The following is a 16,376-nucleotide window of genomic DNA, read 5'->3' on the forward strand; positions in this document are numbered from 1 at the left end:
GGGCGTGAGCGGAAGACGGCCTAACGGTGTGCGGGACCGTAGCCCAGCTTCATGGAGACGGTTGCGAATGGTCCTCGCCGATACCCCAGGAGCAACAGTGTCCCTAATTTGCTGGGAAGTGGCGGTGCGGTCCCCTACGGCACTGCGTAGGATCCTACGGTCTTGGCGTGCATCCGTGCGTCGCTGCGGTCCGGTCCCAGGTCGACGGGCACGTGCACCTTCCGCCGACCACTGGCGACAACATCGATGTACTGTGGAGACCTCACGCCCCACGTGTTGAGCAATTCGGCGGTACGTCCACCCGGCCTCCCGCATGCCCACTATACGCCCTCGCTCAAAGTCCGTCAACTGCACATACGGTTCACGTCCACGCTGTCGCGGCATGCTACCAGTGTTAAAGACTGCGATGGAGCTCCGTATGCCACGGCAAACTGGCTGACACTGACGGCGGCGGTGCACAAATGCTGCGCAGCTAGCGCCATTCGACGGCCAACACCGCGGTTCCTGGTGTGTCCGCTGTGCCGTGCGTGTGATCATTGCTTGTACAGCCCTCTCGCAGTGTCCGGAGCAAGTATGGTGGGTCTGACACACCGGTGTCAATGTGTTCTTTTTTCCATTTCCAGGAGTGTATATACTCCTTTCAAGACACTGTTCATTCCGTTCAACTGCTCTTCCATGTTCTTTCCTGTCTCTGACAGAATTACCATGTCACTGGCAAACCTCAAGCTTTTTATTTCTTCTCCTTGGATTTTAATTCCAACTCCAAGTTTTTCTTTTATTTCCTTTACTGCTTGCTCAATGTGCAGACTGAATAACATCCGGGACAGGCTACAACCCTGTCTCACTCCATTCTCAACCACTGCTTCCCTTTCGGGCCCCTCGACTCTTATAACTGCCACCTGGTTTCTGTACAAATTGTAAATGGCCTTTCGTTCCCTGTACTTTATCCTAGCCACCTTCAGAATTTGAAAGAGAGACGTTCTCATATACAGGGGATATATGAACTATACAGGCAAACTAACTACCGGAGATTCATCAAAGAACTTTCTGGGTGTTGTGATGCGGAAACACATGGTATGCAGTGCTCGTTATGGAAGTATATTTTGTTTTGATCAGATTGTTACCCACATGTTACATTATGTTTATACGGAATGTCTGTTGTGTTTACTGACGGCACGTTCCCATTGACACCGTATTTGGTAGCAAAGTAATTCCGAATCCGCAACAAGGAAATACTGATACTATCAAAAAAATGGTTCAAATGGCTCTGAGCACTATGGGACTCAACTGCTGAGGTCATTAGTCCCCTAGAACTTAGAACTTGTTAAACCTAACTAACCTAAGGACATCACAAAAATCCATGCCCGAGGCAGGATTCGAACCTGCGACCGTAGCGGTCTCGCGGCTCCAGACTACAGCGCCTTTAACCGCACGGCCACTTCGGCCGTCTGATACTTTCTGTTTTATAATACTGTAACTTTGTTACAGATAAGTGAGCATATATTTTCTACATTGTTTCAACTTATCAGAGACCGTTCGTCATTAAGCCTCCGGCAATCCCTCGAGGATGGGACAGCAGCCGAATATGAAGTAACTGAATATTGCAAATAGAAACCAACAACTACACTGCAATTCAAACGTCGTTTATTGAAAACATTCTATCAGTTTCGACGAGAAAAAGTGTCATCTTCAGGCTCCAAGCGAACGTGTCATCAACGCACAAAGCACAATGATAAGAACGAACGAAGTCGTCAAATGGAAACACTACAACTTATTAAGCATGTTACGTCAGCATGTTAACCAACAAAGTCGAGTGCAGAAGGCCAAAATCAACTGAATTACGTAACTTCCAGTAACAACCCCCCCCCCCCCCCCCCCAACGGTCGATCTTGCACATGCTGGTGTAACATGCTTCATAAGTTGCAGGTTTTCCATTTGAAGACTACTTTGATCTTTGTGAGTGTGGTACGCTCGTTGATGGTAGATTTCGTTTGGGACCCAAGATGACGCTTTTCGGCGTCTTTAATATTTGAACTACTTTAATTTTTTTCTGCGATGGTTGATATACTGTTTTTAAGCTCACATATCTCTTTTGCTTTGAATTAAGAATTGCTTATACAATTTCTGCAGTTACTCTAGTTTTGCGTTAACGCCTTTTTTGTTTAATTCCCTTATTTTTATTAAAAATAAAGTTTCGATAATCGCTTTAGAAGCTTACTTTTCACAGTACTTTCCACTAGTCCGTCGAATGAAGCACACTTTTGCATATTGTACCGGCACTGAGAGTCTCGAGGGTTTTTGTGGAGCAAAGCTATTTCTGAGAGTGCAGCTATGTTTGCTTAGTTTCTTCAAACTAAGTCTGCAAGCGAGTGTGTAAGAAAGGAACGAAAGAAGCTAAGGGGTGTAGTACCGTCGTAAATAAAGCTGGGGTCGGGGGGCAAGGGAGGGGAAGGGGCTCGGGACTCGTGTAGAGGACTCTCTCGTGAAAACCAAAGGTCCGGGGTTTGAGTCGAGTTCCGGCACACAGTTTTAATCTACCAGCAAATTCTGAATCAGCTTACATTCCGTTGCAGAGTGCCAATTCACTCACGAATTGTGTGTGTGTTTGTGTGTGTGTGTGTGTGTGTGTGTGTGTGTGTGTGTATGTGTGTGTGTGAGTGCGTGCGAATGTGAATGTAAATATTTAACCACTTCAAAAGTATGCACTGAAGAAAGCATCGTTACTTCAACGGGCACATCTAGACTGAAGCGAAATGGGTTAAGGAACTCGACTGGCGCTGAACGTGCCACTGGCGCAGCTGCACGCGTTTCTTGTCGCGTCTTACGACATCCAATAAGAGTCCGTGGCGCGATGGCTTTGACGCCACGGATTCAGGTTATACTATGCTGCAGGCAGAAAGTGGTCTTAATCTTCATCTAAAGGTACAACTCAGCGAGCTCTGGGCTCTGTTAGCGAAGGTCTTTCCATTCATTATCAGCCTAAGATCGGCTCGAACGGCCGTGTAATATCCCTTCTCCGACGAAAGTGTGGCAGTTACAAGGCGCTCCCGAGAGAGGCTGTTAAGAAACTCAGAAGAAACCCGACGCTGTACCAACAATAGTGACTAGAGGCGAAGGGTAAAACTGTCGGCCTACTTACTAATTTTACTCTTTTTTTTATCCTAGGAGATACTTGGGGAAGGGTTGTATTTTTATTAACATACAGCAATAAATTTCACATTCTGTTATGTATTAGATCAGTGATTATTTTAACATTTAAAAAATTTACATGACAATCATTGTCACTCATGAGGAAGACATCGAAAAATTGTTAGTGCGTTACTTAGGACTGTAAGTTCTGAAACAAAGGAATACTTCCTATGTGTTGCTAACAGTTACGAGCATTTTGGCTGTTCAGGACGAAAAAGAGATACGCTATCAGGCTAAGACATTTTCTACCGAGGGATCTTGGATTACCATCAAGTAAACTACTATATTTGACTTTGCCAAGCGATGTGGTATGGGGTAAACAAAAAATGGTTCAAATGGTTCTGAGCACTATGCGACTTAACTTCTGAGGTCATCAGTCGCCTAGAACTTAGAACTAATTAAACCTAACTAACCTAAGGACATCACACACATCCATGCCCGAGGCAGGATTCGAACCTGCGACCGCAGCGGTCACGCGGTTCCAGACTGAAGCGCCTTTAACCGCACGGCCACACCGGCCGGCACATGGGGTAAACACATACACTCTGAGTTGCTTAAGCTTTCAATCTCGTATATTATCAGAATTATTAAAGAAACTGTAGTCTTGTTCCACCTGGATGAACTCTAAGGACGTCTTCCCTAAGCGACTTTTTCCTCTTGTCAAAAGAATATCATTTCCTGATATATATCAAATTTGATTTCTGAAATGGTGCTACTTTTTTAATTTCAGTTGCCATTGTCTTGAGTTTGAAACTACTTTTTTTTGATTTTGTGAAACGAAATCTCACTGAATTTTCTCTAGCTGATATTACTCTAGGTACATTTGAAAAAAAAAAAAACCCGGAGTTAATAATCTCTGGAAATAATATGTTGTCGTCTACAGTCTGATTTCCGGTTTGATGCAGCCTCTCCATCTCTTCATTCCCACTGTAACCTACGTCCACATCATGCAGTTTACCCAAGCCAAACCCTGGAATACCTCTACAACCTCGCCTCTCTCCCTCCCAACCCTACTTCCTTCCATAAGCAAACTGACTATTCCTTGATGTATCAGGATGAGTGCCGTCATCTGCGGAGCGTGTACGAATATACATTTCAACTGCCTTTGTGCGCCTGTGTTTTGTCTATGTCTTGGCTACGTTAGTGCGGTCATTGGGCTGTCGATCGCAGTTCACCTGCATTGCTTATTTCGTATTCATTAGTAGTTCTACTCCCGCGTTAACCTTATTTAGTTTTGATAACGCTGGGCTCACCTGATCAAAGTGCTACTCCTTCTGCCACTGCAGTTCACTGGTTCCAACTGTAACTGACTTCAACCTAACTGTCTCTTTTCCAAATCTCCAACTCACCTACCTGTTTAATGGATCTAACAACCGACAGGCCGTCCTGTAACACACCAGATGTTTTTCCCCCGCCAGTAGACCTGAATGAGGGAATATTTTATCTCCTGCGTACTTTACCCAAGAAAATGCTACCATTATTAAACCTGACAACTGAGCTGCATGTCCTCGGGATATAAAATGGCTATAGTTCCCCGTTGTTTTCAGCCGTTCATGATTGTAATACAGCAAGGCAGTGTTGGCTTATTATACAATGTCAGATAAATCAATCACCCCCATTGTTCCATCTGCAACTACTGAAGCGGCTGCTGCCGCTCTTCACGACATTTGTTAGACTGAACTCTACAGATGTGGTTGCAACTAGGGCATGGCTGTCTGTATAAATGAGGCAAAGTAGCTGGCCCATCGCGACAAGATCTTTAGTTCGTTGAGGGAAAAAGGGCAGGAGTGAGGGGGGGGGGGGGGCGGGGGGAACACTGAAGGAAAAAAATCCCTTCACCAAGAACGAGTTGTGCGAGATAAACGGAAGTTGGTAGGTGACTAACTCTCATGGCCGATGAAGCGCGTATTTAAAGCAAACATGTTTTGCATCCTCATAGTATAAGAGTGGCGCTAGTAGGTTTAGATCTGAAAGATGACGCCTATTCAAATTTCGCGCCACACGCATATCAGTGGCGCTAGTAGCGTCTCTACTAGGATGCGAAACATGTTTGCTTTAAACGCGCGCTTTATCGGTCATGAGAGTTGGTCACCTTTGAGATTGGGCGTAATGTCTTGATGTTAAGAACGCCTTTAAGACGACGAAGAGGCGATTATCAACAGCTCACTGAGTTTGAACGAGGTCGTGTAACAGGGATACAAGAAACTGGATGTTCATTCCGCAATACTGCAGAGAATTGGCAGGAATGAAGCCACTACAAACAATTTCTTGGTAGTGTTGGTCACGTCAATGAACCGTCGCAAGAAGACTTGGCTCTTGACAGCCATGTGGCACTGCCGAGAGGGAAGACCATCGTGTTCGGCATACGGATGTGGTGCATCGTACTGCGTCTGCAGCACCAATTTGAGCAGTCGCTTCAAGGACAGCTCGGAGCCAGACACTCTGTAGCGTGCGTTCCACTGAGCCCAAACGATCGCCGTTTACGACTTCATCGGCGTCAAGCGAGAGGTCATCGGCAATCGGGGGGGAGGCACGTTGTATTTTCTGATGACGGCCGGTTCTGCCTCGGTGCCAGTGATGGCCGTGTGTTGGTTGAGAGAAGGCCAGTAGAACGCCTGCAACAAACTTGTTTGTGGCACTGACACAGTGGACATACAGCTGTAATTATGAGCCAGGGTGCGATTTCGTATGACAGCAGGAGCACTCGTGGTTACCTCAATGCATGCACACGTCTAAAAATATCTTCCTGAAATTTGGCTGAATTATTCCTCGGCCACGCCCGCAAGGAGTAATAGGCTAACGTTTTATTTTAACTTATTCATTAGTTCCTGTATTATGTGCCCGCATCCATTCCGTATTTCAAGCTGACACAATTGATTGTGGGCACACTAATAAACACTTCCTGAAATTTAGCTGAATTACTCTTCGGACACGTCCGCAAGAAGTAAAAGGCTATTTTTTTCATTTTAATTTATTCATTAGTTACTGCGAAAAACGTTACCAAAAACACACGGCAAAATCACATCTTTGTTTCAAACGTCGGCCGTTTTATTGTTTTTTTTTTTTTTTTTAATTTCGAAACACTTTCCTATTGGTCAGTGCGCAATATGATATAAATTAAGAAAACAATTAGTTTTTTTTTTTTTAAATTTCAGATAGGATATGCAGACTGCAGGACTTCAGTCATGGATACAGCTCATTTTGGACAGAGCAAATTTAACTCTTCGGATGGGTGGCTTCATGATGACTGAATTTCCTTAAAAAATCAGAAAATGTTGTCCAGGAATCAGTACATAATGTACAAAAAGATTTACGTTTATTGCTTCATTACCTTTTCCAAAAAATTATAAAATTCACTTATTTTGTAGGCTGACTGAGGGAAATGGACCCTTTACCTCTCCTTTAGGCAACGTAGAACCCTTAGATGTTTTAGGTAGACTTTTAAAGTCTTTATTGCACTTCTTTTTTTCACTGAATTTCTACGGTTGTTGTTCGCCATTGTACTGCTGTCCGGAAGAGGTAGTTGCAATAGTTAAACGTATGATATACTAACTCAAATAAATCACAACCTGTTGGTGAATTTAGTATAGTTGAATATCACGTTATTACTTCACATATATGAAATTAACCAATAATGACGAGTTTTCCCTTTATGACCAATAAAGTAGAAGCAATTATTGTAATGTGTAATGGAATTTGTCTATCTGGACGCCGCAATAAGCTGAGATGTTGATCGCACATCTTTTTCTATATATCTTTATCAATTCTTTTTAATACGACTTTTAGACTAAATTGGCATGCCATAAGGGTATGAGGCGTCACGTAGTTCAGGCAAATAAATAATTTTAATTCGTTGCACGTTACATTAAGGCCCCCAAGATCGTTTTGGAAAATATTTCCTGTTAAGGATATAGATGAACCACTTACGATATCTCGACAAATTGAAGTTAGAAGTGAATCTGATTCAAGCCCTGCTTCAAAAGATAAAAATATGGTGACAATTCACCTGTAGAACGAGTTTTTTGCAGCAGAGACACGGTCTACGAATGTCAATCTTGTAATTGGATACAAAAAAACACACGAAGTCCGTATTCCTTACAATATTTGGTTGTTTCCATTAACCAGTTCTCGAGCCTCTCAGGCTCATCCACAGATGACACAAGCACACGTTACATGTTTGTTTGATGGTGTTTACTGAAGATTGCTTCTGTGTGACGAGAAGATGAAAAAACTTCAGTAAGACGAGACGATGAAAAGAGTTCAGTGTGTCGTCTTCTATGTTACTTATTAGGCGAGGTGAGTCGAAAATCGATTTCTTTACATAATGTGGCAGTATGGGATGTATTGTTAATATACGTCTGGTAGCTTCTATTTTAATTGCCTGTCGCCCACAGAATTCAGCGATAGTTGCCTTAAACACAGAGTGTCACAAGAAATCCGCGAGCATTCAGAATTTTATGTATAACCGATGTATACTACAAAGATTTTGATTTAAAATTACAACATTCGTTGCTTGGAGGTGGTAATTTATTAATACTGCGTACATAATATAAAGGTAGTGTGGGCAATTACATTTATCTAACATACATATATTAAGATTATGAACATTAAACTCAGTGGACGAAACTTTTACGTAAACCACTCTTATTTTAACATAACTTCCTATTATTTCCTTGTGATGATCGCAAGTTTGTGGCAGCTATCAAGTTTACTGGACAGCGTTTACTTAATGAACTACTCTAACATTGTTGGGACAATTTTTTCATGTATATTGAGGAATATTTTCTTTTATAGTAAAACTTTAAACTACAAGAAAAAGTTAGCTAACTAAATATCACAAGAATCTTTCTATGATAGGTTGCCAGTTGATAATACTGAAACAAGATGGTTAGCTGTTCTGAGTTACCAACTCGTTGTAAGTTTTGTGAGTAAAATGTGTTTGTCACTTCAATCTGATCACTGACAGGTAGTCTTATGCTACGTGTGTGTTGATAAAAGTTTCAGTTTGTTTAAGAAGTTAACATCTACAAACTTAAGTGGCTCGCAGAGGGTTCATCGAACCACTTTAGCTCTATTTTTGTGCCGTTCCATTCTCGAACAGCGCGCGGCGAAAACGAACACTTAAATCTTCTAGTGCGAGTTCTGATTTTTCATATACGGGGTGGCGCAAGAAATATGTTACCATTTTGTTTTTGAATATAAACTTTATTGTCAATACAATCTGAAAGCAACATGTACTACAATGAAGAGCCGTCCACGGAGATTTGTTCTAAAACAGCACATGCTCAATATGTCCATCATTTCGTTTCCTAACTTCCTTCAAACGAACACTGAAGTTAGTGATTACCCTACGTCACATGTCTTCCGTAATTTCACTGCAAGCTTGAAGAATAAGTCTTCTGAGCTCCATTAAATCACGTGGACGTTTCGGGAAAAAATTTTCCTTTAGGTACCCCAAAGAAAAATGTCACATGGATTGAAGTCTGGACTACTGGAGGGTCAATTTTGTCCGTCATTGAAGCGACCTGGAAACCTGAGTGAAATGATCCGCATGTCGAAATGCTCGTGTAAAAACTCCAACACAGTTTTGTAGTATGTGGCCTTGCTCCATCTTGCATGAACCACTGCGTGTTGAAGGGCAAGGCAGTAGCAAGAAGCTGTGGAATGAAGCTATTGCGAAGCATGCTCAAATAACGCTCGCTGTTCACAGTTTCTTCAAAGAAAAGGGGTCCAATAAGTCCGTGACTGGAAATTGCTGCCCACGCTGTAATCCTCGGAGCATAATGTTGTAGTTCATCAAGCACTTGTGGGTTTTCAGTTGCCCACAAGCGAACATTTTGTTTGTTAAACACACCGTCTAAATGAAAATGCGCCTCGTCTGAAAACCAAACGTTGTTGAGAGTTTCTTCCCTATCCTCCGCCCACTGAGCAAACAGTAGTCTCTGCTGCTTGTGTTCTTCAGTGAGCTTCTGTGCACAGGTCATCTTGTATGGGTACATATGGAGGTCACTTTTTCATGTATATCGAGGAATATTTTCTTTTATAGTAAAACTTTAAACTACTACTGATGGCACACCACTACCTCCACGTACAATGGCTACAGTTAACCATCCGTTGCCGTGGGTAAAAGTGTCATTGATGTCGATACTAAAATTCAGTCTACATCCATGGAAAACACATGGTCCCTCGAGTAATTCGGTAGAAGACACATTCTTCAACTTGTTACTCCTTTTGTCGGCAGCAGAAGTGCTCATTTCCCAGTTGCACTGCTGCCTTTCTACACGATTCCCGGGACTTTTCTATATAGCAACTCGTACCGCTTCAATATTCTCCGGCGAGCAAACAGGCTTAGGCCGAGGTCGCTTCGCTTCCAATACTGTTCCTTCCTGTACAAATTTATTGTACGACCTGTGGATGGTCTTCTTGCAAGGGACCCATCGTGTGTTAAACTTTTGTCGAAAACGCCTCTGAGTCATAACAAGGCTTTTCGTTTCCTGAAAAAGTGACACAATTGCCGATCGTTGCTGTGTCGTCAGTCTTCCATCAGCCATTGCTGCTTACTAGTCTTCTAGCGGCAGTATCGTGAATTACACGTCATTTCGTAACTCATTTGGTTTTCCAAGCTTTGCTGGTACTGCTGTAGAGATCCCAGCGGGATATCTAATGTGCGTCGTGAATTGTGAAAGAAACAATTGGTAACACATTTCATGCACCACCCTGTATATTGTTGCAATGATATATTTCTGCTTAAGTAAGTGGGTGTCAACAAAACTTTTTCGCATTCGGAGAAGGACAATGGCGACTGAAATTTCGTGAAAAGCTCTCGTGGCAAAGAAAAACGCCCTCGCTTTGATGATTGCCACCCCATCTCGCGTATCACATCCGTAACACCCTCCCTCCTAGTTCGAGCTGCCTTCCGTCAGTCCTATCTAGCTAGGATCCCATACCGCACAGCAATAATCTAGCAGAGGACAGGCAAGCGTAGTTTAGGAAGTCTTTAGTAGACGTGTTGCATCTTATAAGTGTCCTGCCAATAAAACGTAATTTTTGGTTTCCCTTCCCCAAAATGTTATCTATGATATCTTTCCAGTTTAAGTTGTTCGTAATTGTAATTCCTAGGTATCTGGCTAATTGGCAGCAGCGAAAAAGCCTTTGTTTTAACGACTGCCACTCCAATTTTCGCACGTCAGTGACATCTCTCTCCCCTATTTCAAGGTAATACAAAACGAGCTGCCCTTCTTTGAACTCTTTCAATGTCCTCTGTCAGTCCTACCTGATGTGGATCCCAGAAAGGACAGCAATACTCCAGAAGAGGGCGGACGAACGTAGCTGAAGCAGTCTGTTTAGTAAACCTGTTACTTTTTGTAAGTGTTCTGCCAGTAAATCGTAATCTTTTGTTTGCTTTCCCCACAACAATACATATGTAATCATTCCAGTTTAAGTTAATCGTAATTATAATTCCTAAGTATTTGGCTAAGTTTACAGCCTTTAGTTTTGTCTTGTTATCAGAATTTAACGGATTCTTTTTAGCACCCATGTGGATGACCTCACACTTTTGCTTATTTGTGTTCAACTGCCACTTTTAGAACCACACAAATATCTTGTCCAACTCATTTTGCAATCGGTTTCTTCTGATGACTTTACTAGACAGTAAATGACAGCATCGTCTGAAATCAATCTAAGAGGGCTGCCCAGATTGTCACCTAAATCATTTATGAAAGTTAGTAACAGTAAGGGATAGATGAAGAGATAACACGAAAAGTCAGAAAAATGTATGAGGGAAGTGAGAGTTGTGTGAAAGTGGGGAGGGAACGTACTGCATGGTTCAAGCTGGAAAATGGGCTGCGACAGGGAAGTGCACTTTCGCCTTTATTGTTTATTATTGTTATGGATGAAATCCTACAGCAAGTATCAGATGCAATTGGAGATCATAAAATGAAAGCAGTGCTTTTTGCCGATGACCTGATGTTATGGGGAAATTGCGAGAAGGAGGTGCAAGAGCAGTTAAATGTATGGGAGGCAACGGCAGCACAATATGGAATGCATTTCTCTGCAAAGAAAAGTGAAATAATTGTCACAACAAGGAAGAAGAATAGGCCAAATGTGGATATAACTTGTGGAGGGGAAAAACTACAAGTGGTAGAGAACTTCAAGTACCTGGGAAGCATGATTGAAAGTAAGGGGGGAAACGCAATGGAAATAAATGAAAGGTGCAGAAAAGCAGGGCATTCTACAAATGCATTAGGGGGCTTATTTGGAGCAAGGAGGTGCCACAGAAATCCAAGGGAATTATATACCGAACCTACTTTGTCCCCATATTAGCATACGGAAGTGAGACATGGGTAATGCACAAAAGCGACAAAAGTAGAATACAGGCTAGTGAAATGAAGTTCCAGAGGAGCTGGTTGAGTGTAACAAGACGAGACATTGCGAAATGTGTATGTGAGGGAAAGACTGAAGGAGGAACCAGTACAGGACAGGATAGAAAAATCAAGACTGCAGTGGTATGGACACACGAAGAGAATGGATGAGGGAAGAATTCCAAAGAGGATGTTTGATCTGCAACTGGAGGGGAAGAGGCCCAGAGGTAGACCAAGAGATAGATGGGTGAAGGGAGTGAAGGAATGTGTGACGAGAAGAGGAGAGAACTGGACGAAGGTGGAAGAGGGGGAATGGTGGAAAGACAGAACACGATGGAGAGGCTTGTGTTCCCGACAGACCCAGCCAGTGGCTGGAAACTGTCCAAGATGAAGAAGAAGTAACAGTGCCTTGGGAGACGCAAGATATCACTTCTGCTTTGATCGTTGACTTTCCGTCAATTACTACGAATTGTGACCTTTCTGAAAGGATATCGCGAATCAGTCCACAGGTTATCAGTTTGATCATCTGCCGCTGGTGAGGAATGGTATCAAATCTAGAAATATGGAATCAATCTGAGATGCTCGCTCGCTAGCACTCATAAAGACCGAGTTGTGTTTGACAAAAGCGACATTTTTTGAACCGTACTGACTGCGTGTCAACAGATTTGTTTTCAAGATGAAATCAGGAAAGACGATTAAAAGAGCTAGAATCTTCCCTATTTTGTTCGCCCTGACAAAGGCTCAAGTCTACATGTGACAGCTTCATGTGTGTGCTTCTCCTGTCCTCCAGTCGTCAAAGCTAAACATCTTACGAGAGGGCTCAAGTGTTCTTGTCGGATGACGCCTTTGTAGACCATTGTTTGTAGAGATGTAGACCTCGGTAACGAGGACTATTTGCGCCGAGAGGAGCACGCCTGCTTTGCTTTGCTTGACCTGGCGCGGAGCGGTACAGGGGCCGCAACGAGACAGGGGGATCGGTTTGTCTGCGGTAGCTGTTGTTTGCCGCCGCCACTTTCTGTGTGGCCAGAGGGGACGCCGTGGCGTAGTTCTCCGTGCTGCCACGTCATGTTGTGGCATAATTCTGTTCAACTCGCAGCGCTTTTCGTAAGACTGATTACGACCAACCTAATCAATTGAATCAGGTGAACCTACTTGTAAATTCTACGCACTACTAGTTGGTTCTGAAGTAACGCGGTAGACTACAGGGAAACAACTTATTCAAATAAACTCCTTTACTTAGAATGCTTACTTAATGCAGCTGTAAACTGTATCGCTGAAGTAAGATGAATGATAACGTTTGGAAACAGCCACGTAGGATACAATTAAGGGTTTCTGACATCGAGAACAATAGAAATTGATGAAAGTAGATTCAAAATACGTTAATTTGTAGTGGTATTGGGTATAACAAAGGAATACATTGGAATACTGACTGAACCTACTCACCTATAATATTATTCAGCTCAGTTACAAAATATACGAGGTGTGGCTAGAAAAAAACCGGACTAGTACTGGTGAAACAATAAAACGAATGCAATAAGGCTGAAAGTCGCGTGGCCTGTCACGTGACTCTCGCTCCGCCTACTGCTCGAGTTTCATCTGCCTCCTGCACTCAGTCTGCCCGTGGCGTCTGTTTTAAGTAGTTGACGTTTTGTCTGTGCGTCGGAAAATGTTGAGTGTACAGAAAGAACAGCGTGTTAACATCAAATTTTGTTTCAAACTAGGAAAATCTGCAAGTGAAACGTTTGCAATGTTACAACAAGTGTACGGCGATGATTGTTTATCGCGAACACAAGTGTTTGAGTGGTTTAAACGATTTAAAGATGGCCGCGAAGACCCCAGTGATGACACTCGCACTGGCAGACCATTGTCAGCAAAAACTGATGCAAACATTGAAAAAATCGGTAAACTTGTTCGACACTTTCCTTGTCAACTCCTGTTAACTCAGACACTGCTCTGATTGTTAAACGGCGATCTTGTCGAACAAGTTTACCGATTTTTTCAATGTTTGCATCAGTTTTTGCTGACAATGGTCTGCCAGTGCGAGTGTCATCACTGGTGTCTTCGCGGCCATCTTTAAATCGTTATACCACTCAAACACTTGTGTTCGCGATAAACAATCATCGCCGTACACTTGTTGTAACATTACAAACGTTTCACTTGCAGATTTTCCTAGTTTGAAACAAAATTTGATGTTAACATGCTGTTCTTTCTGTACACTCAACATTTTCCGACGCACAGACAAAACGTCAACTACTTAAAACAGACGCCACGGGCAGACTGAGTGCAGGAGGCAGATGAAACTCGAGCAGTAGGCGGAGCGAGAGTCACGTGACAGGCCACGCGACTTTCAGCCTTATTGCATTCGTTTTATTGTTTCACCAGTACTAGTCCGGTTTTTTTCTAGCCACACCTCGTACATATATTTTCAATTAACAGCTGATCGTTTACCCATAGGCAGTCGATTTCAGAGTCGATGTGATCGCCAAGAACATGCAGATTAATTGGAGAAATATAACGTCAATGAAGAGAAGTGAAATAGTTACATATGGCTTAGTAACGCGGACGTTAAGGAAGAAACACGAGAAATATATGAAAATCTTTCAAAAATCTGGCCTCGGAGGAGAATGGAAGATACACTTTAAGACAAAAGAATAGCGACCTCACCCGAAGAAGTTTTGCAAATTGGTCAGAAACGGATATTCATGCCGGTATCGGCTGTCCGCAGCTCGTGGTCTAGTGGCTAGCAATGCTGCCTCTGGATCGGGGGGGTCCCACGTTCGATTCCCGGCCGGATTAGGGATTTTCTCTGCCCAGGGACTGAGTGTTTGTGTTATCATCATCATTTTATTATCGTCATCATTCGTGACGGTGGCTCGATTGGATTGTGTAAAAATGGGACTGTGCAAAAGTTGGGACTTTGTACGGGCGCTGATGACAGCGCAGTTGAACGCCCCACAAACCAAAAGTCATCATCATACAGGTATCGGCGGCCAGTGGATGAAAGTTTGACGCTGCAGAGCAACTTCACCGCGCAGCTCGCAACTGTAGTAAACAGGGGACTCGTCGATACCACGGTGTAAAGTCTTTGCGAATTTCATTCCACGTTATCAGCTGGACAGTAACTTCGCCTCGCAGACAGGCGTGTGAGCAATATAACCTAGTGTCAGCATTTGACAGAGGACATGTAGTTGGCCTCAAAGGAGTTCGTTGGAGTAATCGGCAAATCTCTCGACCTGTGGATAGGAGGGATGGCACTAATCGACTGCATTGGCAGGATCTGGTGAAACATGGCAGAACACAGCATCAAGAAGGAAGCAATCGATCCAGAGAGACGACAGAACAAGTGAACAGAGTAATTGCCAGAGGGGCGCTCAGAGCCGCGGATTCAGCATTATCATCAACCCAACATGCAATTGGTTCTTCAGTGACCACAAGGACCATTAATAGGCGGCTCACAGAGAGGGGGCTCAGCTCACAGTGATCCTTGTGCCGATTGTCATTGACGTCCGTACACCAACAAACCGGTTTGCTGTGGTATCAGGCACTGAAGTGTGTTGTAATGGTTTATATTGTTTCACCGTGGGGTCATTTGCTTCATGGCAACTCCACGACACAATCCTTAAACTCGTTGTGTAGTAAAACAGATTTTTATGTCTCCTGAAAAAACTGCTATCTGGAATATGAACTTTTTTCCAAATCAACTTTTCATTTGTACACGTACTCCACTATCCTAACTGGCATGTCAGTCTGTGTCTATGATTCATAGGATAAAGTGCATATAAGGTATTTTTCCTACGTGGAACACTGGAACGTGGTCTAGAGAGCCTTGTGAAGTCGGCCAGGAGTTACTGGAAGGAGATGGCTTCACTTGTACGGGTATCATATCTAGTGCAGACTAAGTTCTTTGGGAGCCGGGTATTGTAGTGATGACTACAGGATTTTTTCGACTCGAGCGCGTGCAATGTCTTTTTTCCAAGTCACTTGAGTGTGTGGAATCTACTGGGACAGAGTGAAGCAGCAAGTTACGTCGCAAAGCGAAACAAAGTTGTGATCGAAGACCAGTGGATATTAGAAGTGGTATAAATGTCGGCTGCAAGAAAGAAGTGGAAAATCGATAAAAAGTACAGTATTAATTAGAGAATTCAGGAGAATGACCGGAAAAGTACCGGGTGGCTATAATTAAACTTTCCCTACTTAACACGTTATAACACGGAAACTAATTATCGTACGAGTACCAAACTTGGTAGCATTAATGTGCAGAGTATGGGGTGCATGATTTCCATGCTTCACAGCGCCACCGTTCAGTTCCAGCTGTGGCCACCAAGTATCGTGATCAGTCATCGTGATTCGTGGTCTCACACACCTGACTAGTCACAGTGCATTTTCTGACATGTCAACATGAGCTTGGGCAAAAGGAGCAGGGCATTACTGGTGAAGCTCTGTTATCAAAACAACAGTAATACTGCAGCTGCACTTCGCGAATATCACCGATTGAAGGGATCACGAGAGGATCCTCTTTCTCCACCTGCTGTGCGGAGCATGATGAAGAAGTTCGAATCAGCTGGAGAATTGGGCGTCGCTCCAGGAAGGGGCCGACGACCGGTTGCACTACAGGTGGTTGACGAAATCGTTGTTGCTATGGCAGACAACACTGCACGCTATTCCCGATCGTTAGGCAGTGCGCGTGCTGTGTCTCGACAGTTGAACGTCTCATGGTCCACTGTGCGGAAGGAGAACGGAACGATTTGAAGTGGAATGATCATATAAAATTAATTGTTGGTAATGCGGGTACCAGGTTGAGATTCATTGGGAGAGTGCTTAGAAAAT

This window comes from Schistocerca nitens, chromosome 7 (assembly GCF_023898315.1).
Source record: "Schistocerca nitens isolate TAMUIC-IGC-003100 chromosome 7, iqSchNite1.1, whole genome shotgun sequence".
Taxonomy (NCBI): Eukaryota; Metazoa; Arthropoda; class Insecta; order Orthoptera; family Acrididae; genus Schistocerca; species Schistocerca nitens.